Consider the following 9,509-nt stretch of genomic DNA (forward strand, 5'->3'; position numbering starts at 1 on the left):
TGTCTTGACAAAGGTCAAGTTGTCTATATTTGCAGAGGTCTATGTGTGTACTTTCCATGCTTTTTCATTTACCTCTGTGTCTATTCATTTTAAAATATCGCAGTCTCTTGATTATTGTAGTATTGAAAAAATCACAGTCTCTTAACTTTGTAATTAATCTTGAAATTGAGAAGTGTGAGTTCATCAATTTGTTCTTCATCAGGATTGTCTAGACTACTCAAGGTTTCAAATGAGTTGGTCAATATCTACAAAATATCTTGGTGAGATTTTTATTGGAATTGCACTGGATCTTTAGATCAATTTAAGAAGAATTGACATCTAAATAATATTGTGACTTTTGATCATGAGCAAGGAATATATCTCAATTGATTTATTTTTTCCTTTATTGCTTCTAAGAGTGTCTCATATTTTTTTCCACAGATATCTGTAAATATTTTATTGGATTTACACTTGAGGATTTCTTTGTGCGTGTGTGTGTATTGTTAATGGTATTGTTTCATATTCCAATTATTTGTTGGTATATAGAAAATCAACTGAATTTTGTATAATGAATTTGCATTTTGCTTCATGATAGCTCTATAAATTCCCATGTGGCCACAGAACACGGGCTCCTTTTCTGTTTGAACATCCCAAATCATGACATTGAATAATCTGAACACTGAATTTCAGCCATTCACCAGAACTATCAAGGCACACAGCCACCACTAACACTGCAGTTACAAGACTTTGCTGAGAGGCATGTCCTCGGATTCATTAAAGAACGCCCATTTTCCACTCGGCCTGGCAGTGGCAGTTTGGCAGGAAGACTGCAGAGCACTTACAGGCTTGCTCCTAGAGCTGAGCCAAACTATTCCTGTCTTCCATTGTTGAAACTGAGTCTGTACAGAACCTGCCTCAGCTCTAGGTCTTAAGGCTCTCTCGCACATAACTTCCATGATGCACTGAACTTACAAGCCTGGTCCGAGAGGCATGACCTCGGATTTACTAAAGAACACCAGTTCTTTACTCTGCTGGTCAGTGGCAGTTTGGCAAGAAACAGCAGAGCCTTTAGAGGCTTGTCCGTAGAGCTGAGCCAAACTATCATTGTCTTCCATTTCTGGATCTGAGACTGTGGAGAACCTCCCTCAGCTCTAGGAATTAAGGCTCTCTCACACATATATTCCAAGGCACACTGCAGTTACAAGCCTGTTCCGAGAGGCAAGCCCTCAGATTCACTATGGAATGACCTTTCTGTACTCGGCCTTCCAGTGGCAGTTTGGCAAGAGGACTGCAGAGCCCTTCGAGGCTTGTCCCTAGAGCCGAAGCAAACTATCCTTCTCTTCCACTCTGAAAACTGAGACGGTGCAGAACCTCCCTCAGCTCTACGTGTTAAGGCTCTCTTACACATCACCTCCAAAAACACAGTGTAGTGACAAGCCTTTCCAAGAGGCATGCCCTCGGATTCAGTAAAGAGCACCCATTCTCTACTCGGCCTGCCAGTGGCAGTTTGGCAAGAAACTGCAGAGCCCTTAGAGGCTTGTACCTAGAGCAGAGCCAAATTATCCCTGTCTTCCATTCCTGGAACTGAGACTGTGCTGAACCTCTCTCAGCTCTAGGAATTAAGGCTGTCTCACACATAACTTCCAAGACACACTGCAGTTACAAGCCTGTTCGGAAAGTCACTCCCTCGGATTCACTAAAGACAGCCAGTACTCAACTCGGCCTGCCAGTGGCAGTTTGGCAAGAAACTGCAGAGCCAGATTGTATGTATAACTGAGATCAAATGGTATTTGTCTTTCTCTGTCTCAGTTATTTCACTTAGCATAATGACCTCAAGGTCCATCCATGACATTGCAAATGGCAAGAATATTTTTTTTTAAGATTTTATTTATATTTTCCCCCCAAAGCCCCAGTAGATAGTTGTATGTCATAGTCACACATCCTTCCAGCTGCTGCATGTGGGACACAGCCTCAGCATGGCCGGAGAAGCGGTGCGTCGGTGCGCGCCCGGTATCCGAACCCAGGCTGCCAGCAGCGGAACGCACGCACTCAACCGCTAAGCCACGGGGCCTGCCCAAGATTTTTCTTTTTTATGGCTGAATAATATTCCATTGTGTGTATATATATATATGTATATATATACCAAATTTTCTTTCCATTTTTTGTGTGTGAGCAAGATCAACCCTGAGCTAACATGTGCCAATCCTCCTCCTTTTGCTGAGGAAGACTGGCTCTGGGCTAACATCCGTGCCCATCTTCCTCCACTTTATATGAGACTCTGCTACAATGTGGCTTGACAAGTGGTGCATCGGTGCGCGTCTGGGATCCGAACCTTGGGCCACCACGGCAGAGCGCAAGCACTTAACCACTATGCCACCCAGCTGGCCTATGCCACATTTTCTTTACCCACTCATCTATTGATGCACATTTAGATTGTTTCCATATCTTGGCTATTATAAATGATGCTGCAATGATCACAGGGGTGCATATATCTTTTCAAGTTAGTCTTTTCATTTTCTTTGGATAAATACACAGAAGTGTACCTATTTTTAATTTTTTCAGGAACCTCCACTGTCTTTTCCATAGTGGCTACACCAATTTAAATTCCCGTGAACGGCACACAAGGGTTCCCTTTTTTCACATCCTTGCGAACATTTATTATCTCTTGTCTCTATGATGATCACCATACTTGTAGATGTGAGGTGATAGCTCTTTGTGGTTTTGATTTGCATTTCCCTGATGATTAGTGACATTGAGCTCCTTCTCATGTACGTGTTGGCCATTTGGATGTCTTCTTTGGACAAATGTTTACTTCGTCCTTTGCCCATTTTTCAATTGGATTGCTTTTATGTTATTGGGTTGTATGAGTTCTTTATAAATTTTGTTATGGGTTGTATGAGTTCTTTATAAATTTTGGATATTTAACCCCTTATGTGATACATGGTTTGTAAAATTTTCTCCCAGCCTTTTGATTTTGTTGGTTGTTTCTTTTGCTGGGCAGAAGCTTTTAAGTTTGATGTAGTCCCATTTGTTGATTTTTTCTTTTGTTGTTTGCAGTTTTGGTGGGATATCCACAAAATCATTGCCAAGACCAATGTCGAGGAGCCTCTTCCCTATGTTTTCTTCTAGCAGTTTTACAGCTTCAGGTCTTATGTTTAAGTCTTTGATCCATTTAGAGTTAATTTTTGTGAGTGGTATAAGATAGGGTTCTAATTGTATTCTTCTGCATGCGGTTAATCAGTTTTCCCAGCACCATTTGTTAAAGAAACTATTCTTTTCCCACTGGACATTTCTAGCTCCCTTATCAAATATTAGTTGACCATGTTTGGGCATTGAATTCTGGGTTCTCTATTCTGTTCCATTGGTCTATGTGTCTATTTTTATGGCAGTATCATAAAAGTATTATTTTTTTTAAATTTTATTTATTTATTTATTTTTCCCCCAAAGCCCCAGTAGATAGTTGTACGTCATAGTTGCACATCCTTCTAGTTGTTGTATGTGGGACGCAGCCTCAGCATGGCCGGAGAAGCAGTGCGTCGGTGCGCACCCGGGACCCGAACCCGGGCCGCCAGCAGCGGAGCGTGAGCACTTAACTGCTAAGCCACGGGGCCGGCCCGTAAAAGTATTATTTTTTAAGCATCTTTAAAAGTTTATTTTGTGTTTGCTGATGGAGTAATACAGCTGATTTTTGTACATTGATTTTTTTATTCAACAACCATGCAAAATTTATTATTTCTAATAATTTGTACATTTATTTGAAATTTTTATGTATACCATCATGTCATCATGAGTGGCAGTTTTATTTCTTTTCCAATCTCTTGTTTCTTTTGTTTATTCAAGAACTTCTAGACTGAATAGGAATAATTGTTAAGTAGAAGACAAAGTGGTGATAGTGGCACTGTTTTCTCATTCCCAAACTTACAAGGACACACCTTCAACATTTCACCATTTTATCAGATTGAGCATGTTTTCTTTCTTCCATTCTTACTTTCCTGAGAGTTTCTGTCATGAATAGGTGATATATTTTATCAAATACTTTTCTGATTATCTCCAATAAGAATATTTTTTCTCCTTTATTCTGTTAATATGGAATATTACATGGGTTTAATTTCAAAGTTTAAGCCTACTTTATTTTCCTGGAATCAACTCAACTTGCTTGTGATATATCATTCTTTTAATAATCTGCTGATTTCAGTTTGCTAGTATTATGTTTGAGATTTTTTTCGTCCACATTCAGGAAGGTGCTTGTCTCATAATTTTCCTGTCTCATAAGGTCCATTCCAGATTTTGGTCCCTCTGTTATGTTGGTCTAATAAAATAAGTTGGGGAGTGTTTCCTTTTCTTCTGTTCTTTGGAAGAATTGGTGTAACATTTGTGTTAAAACTTCCTTAAGGGTTTAGGGAGAATTTCTCTATCCAGCCTCCTGAATCTGGAGTGTTGTTTGTGAGACAGTTTTTAGTTTTGAATTTAATTTCAGTTATAGGACTATTCATATTTTTCTATTTGTTTGTCAATTAGTTGCATTTTTTTTTAGAGAATTCATCCATTTTATCTAGTATTTTAAAATGTTTGGTATAAAGTTATTTTAATATCTTACTATTTTTTAATATCTGTAGGATCTGTATAATGTTTCCTTTTTCATTTCTGACATGGGTTAATTGTATGTCTACTTAACAATACTTGTTAGAGGTTTTCGATTTTGTTAGCTTTTTAGAGGACTTCTTTTGAGGTTATTTTATTAGTACTTTTATCTATTTCCTTCCTTCTTTCTTCTTTGGACTAAACCGCTGGGGGATTTCTCCCTTTAAGTTCTTGAGAAGGATATTTAACTTGTTGATTTATCAGGCTTTTATCTTTTTAATATATGCATTTAAACCTAAAAATTGCTCCCTAAACATTACTAACTCCATCCCAATAGTTATGGTGCATAGTGTTTTCCTTACCATTCACTTCAAAAATATTTTCTAATTTTTATTCTATTGTCTTCTTTAAATAATTGGTGATTTAGAATTGTATCGCTTAATTTCAAAACCTAAGGAGATTTTCATTTATTTTTTTATTATTGATTTTTAATTTCTTTGCATTGTGTTAAGAGAACATACTCTTCATATTTCAGTATGTTGCTATCTGTTGAGATTTACGTAGAGCCCAAGAAGTTGTCAATATTCGTAAATGTGCTGTGTGTGCTTGAAAAGAATGATTTGGGTTAAATGTTCTACATAAGTCCATTAGGTAAGCTTGCTGACCGTGATTTTCATATCCTTATTGAGTTTATTCCTTTCACTCCAGCAGCTGTGGGAAGTTATCTCCACTCCGCTTGTGAGTGTGTCCTTTTCCCCGGAACTCTGCCTCGTTTGCTCTCTGTACTTTGAGGCCATGTTGTTGTCATACACTTTAGAATTATATATTTTCCTTACGAGTTAAAGTTTTATCAGTAATATTTCTTCTTTATTTCTTCAGATGCTTTTTTGCCTTAAAGCTTTCTTATTTGATGTTCATATAGCTATGCTTGCTTTATTTAGTTAAGATTAGCAAGTTATATCATTTTCCTTCCTAGTAATCATAACCTTTTATATAGCCTTATTTTTAATATTGTATCTCTTATAAAAAGCATACATTTGGAGTTCATTTTTTACCCAGTCCAACAGTCTTTTATTTTTTATTGAAATATTAAGTCCATTTACATTTAATACAATTGTTTCAATGGTCAGAATTAAATACTACTTTATTATGTACTTCTTGTTTCATCTGTTCTATATTCCTTTTTCTTCTGTTTCTTTTGGGTTCATCAAGTATTTTTTACTATTACATTTTTCCCTCTAGTAGTTTGAAAATTATATATGTTTACCATTCTTTTAGTGACTATCTTTAAAAACAACACTCATTTTTGCTCTATTTTGGTACTTTGACCTGTTTCCAGACAAATCAAGCAAATTTTTTAACTTAATTTATTCCACCCCTGAGTGGCATGTTGTTCTTTTATATTAATTCTCTCTCTCTATTAAACCTCATAAGATATTAATATTATTGTTTATACTATCAGTCTTTATGAAATCATTTTTCTTTGCTTCCTTTCCTTTTTTCCTGTATCTCTAGGTTTCTATTTGGGATTATTTTCTTTCTGCCTGAAGAACACTTTTTTGTGTTTCCTTTAAGTAAAGGTCTGCTAGTTGACAAATTATTTAGTCTTTTCTGTCTTAAAATAGATTTCTTTCATTTTCCTTCTTGAAAGATATTTTTACAGGGTGTAGAATTCTAGTGAGTTGTTTTCAGCATTTAAAAAAGATCATTCCACTATCTTCTAGATTCCATTGAGACTGACTTCTTAATAAAAATAGTCTATTTATTTCTTCTATGATGATGATGTATTTTTTGTGGCTGCTTTTAAGATTTTCTTTTTAACTTTTTTTTCTTAAAAGTATTACTACATGCACCTATGTATGGTTTTCTTTATATTTATTCTTCTAGGTTTCATAGGGCTTCTGAAATCAGTGGCTTGATGCCTTCTCTCATTTTCCATCATCAGCCATGCCCTCTCTTCAAACGATGCTTCTATGTTACTCCTTCTCTGTTCTCCTCTCCTTCTGGCACTCCAGTTATACATAGGTTAGATTTCCTCACTGTATCCTTTATGTATCTTTTTCTGTCTGCAATTTTTCCCATCCTTTTGACTCTGTGCCTCTAGACAGTTTCTTTTGATCTCCCTTCCAATGCACTAATTCTCTATTCAGCTGCTTTTAATCTACCATTAGACACATCTATTGAGTATTTTAATTTTGGTTGTTTTATTTATCAGTTAGAGAATTTTTCAGTTTTTTTTTAACAGTTTTGTATTGAAATTCTGTATTTTATCTTTTATCTTCTTGAGGAGATTAAACATAATTATTTTAAAGTGAGTCTAGTAATATCAATATCTAAGGCACCTGTGAGTCTTGTTTGTTGTCTATTGTTCTATTGATTTTCTTTTATTTTTGATTTGTGTCTCCATGTTTCTATTTATTTTTTATTTTATGCTGTGCAGATGCCTATATTGATGGAATCTTTTTCCAGATAGGATTTATGTTTGCTTTTGCCAGGACCTGGGGCACTAACATTCCAGGATTAACTTGAAGTACATTCAAGGATTTACATGATTTGGAGTTGAATTCCAGCCCTGAGAAGGCCTGTCTACTTCTAGTTTACCTTTAGTCCTAGAGTGATTGTCCTTTGGTTCCTAACGCAAAGCCTAAGGTGTCACTAAGGCTACGCCCCTTTAGAGGGCACCACCCTCCAATCATCCCCTGATAAAGTGCACTCAGACTCTCACAGGAACCTCAGGAGAGAAAGTGACCCATGAGCTTCTGCTCCCTTGGTGTATATCCTCCAATGGATCCTGGCTTGACAATTTTTCCTTAATTTACTAGTCCCCTTTCCTTGGCCTTTAAGAAGATTATATGTATATAATATATATTATATTATAGATAGATAATTATATATATAATATAGATATATACAGATAACTATATTTATATTCATTCCATCTTTTTTAGCATCCATCAGAAGGGTTGGTTCTAACGACCTCTTCTGTCATTACCTTGTGAATGATTTTAACAACGTGCAGTTTATAGCCAGTTACTTTCACCTTCAACATATGAACAGAATTTTACGGGTAATTTGATGTGATATGATTTAAAAGCTCCTGGTTACTTGCACATAGTATAATTTTTCTTCATATTGCTATTTTTGGAAATTCTGCTTTTTTCTTTATTTTAAACATAAATAACACTGGAATAAATGTATTCTAGTATATGAATATTTTTGCATATCACTGATTTATTTTCCTCTTAGGGAAAACTTCTATAAATAGAATTGCTGGTTCCAAAGAGATCAGTTTTTATATTCTTTTGATATTCAATTTCCCTCCAAAAGTTTTGCACCAATTTGTAATCTCACTGCTAGTAGTGTCACTGCTTCTTTTGAACATAGTTAAGAAAACGTTGCTTTATATTATCCTGGAACATTTCCAAAGACCTCAGCTCAGCTTTAGATTTAGTCTTCTTGATGTCACCCTTATTATCTTTTTGCATTTGTCTTTTTTATATACCCTTCCAAGTTTATAACTTCTTATTGAATGTGAACCAGAGGTGATTTGGGCACTCGTATTCACATGTTCTGTCTAGAGCCAATGAAATGGCTGTATAATAATGTTAGTTGTGTCAAGATAATGACAGAAATATAAATTATAAGTGTGAAGATGGTGCAATGATTTAAAAAATATCTATCGTATGTCATTTACAAAAGCATGTGCACTGTGATTACAGCTACACAGAACATTCAAAGAAAGATCAGAAAATAATATACCCAGTGGGCACTGTTGTGGTTCTGATTAGTTGTTTTTATTATTTCACCTGTTTCAAAGCAGTTTGCATTGTGCTGCTGTTTTTTTATAGTTAAAAGATCAATGCAAACCCAAATATTGTGAGTACAGTTCAGTCTACTATCAATGGATCTACCTTTTAACCAACAAGTTATCTTATAAAAAGTTATGAGGGACTGGCCCAGTAGCATAGTGGTTAAGTTTGCATGCTCCACTTCTGCAGCCCAGGGTTCATGGGTTCAGATCCCAAGCATGGACCTGCACAGTGCTCATCAAGCCATGCAGTGGTGGCATTCCACATACAAAAAAAAAATAGAGCAAGATTGGCATAGATGTTATCTCAGGGCCTATCTTCTTCACCAAAAATAGTTTCAATAAATAAATAAATGGATCTTCCATCATTTTCCTAATACTAATTATGTGTTTATTGCCCCTTTATTCTAAAAAGTATTTACAAAATTAATAAGAACAGTAAGATACTATAAGATAAAAAAAATTAGCTATCAGTGAAAAGCAAAGTAAAGATAAAACAAAACTGGGGAGGAACATAAAATGGTGCCAGGAATGAGGCTAATCAAAAACATATATTCTGGAACCCAAAACATGTGGCAGGTGAGTGGTATACTTATTTCAAATTTTCTAATAGCCAAAAGGAAAAGTAAATCTGATCAACACAGTGGTCCATAAGATTAAAAAAACACAAATAAACTCTAAATATCATCCAACTATTTAATTCTTCAGGTGAAGCTGTAACATTCTAAGATCAGAAATACATTTATCTTCAGAACCTCCTACAGCAGCTTTTGTGTGATGGGGCGGACACTGCAGCAGCCTCCTCCACTGGACCCAGCATTCTTTTCTTAGAGGTCACCCCCAAGCACAGTTGAGTTGAGGCCATTCTTGAGGCCAGTGTGATCAGGCCCAGGTGAAGAGCCCTCTGCTGGCCTGGGATAGATTTTATCTCTGCTTCTATGGGTAGATTGAGTAGATGTAAAGAAATTGAGGAGCTGTGTACTTTGGGGAAATTTTTACATTTTTTCCCCTCAGTCGAACTGTTGATATTTGGCGGGAGATTGCACTACCTAGAATGTGTGAGATACAGTTACTATACTGTGGGAGATCAAAATTGGCCATGCTGAAATACATCTCTTTACCTTGATTATTTTCTCTGATG

The sequence above is a fragment of the Diceros bicornis genome, chromosome 10 (genome assembly GCF_020826845.1).
Source record: "Diceros bicornis minor isolate mBicDic1 chromosome 10, mDicBic1.mat.cur, whole genome shotgun sequence".
Lineage (NCBI taxonomy): Eukaryota > Metazoa > Chordata > Mammalia > Perissodactyla > Rhinocerotidae > Diceros > Diceros bicornis.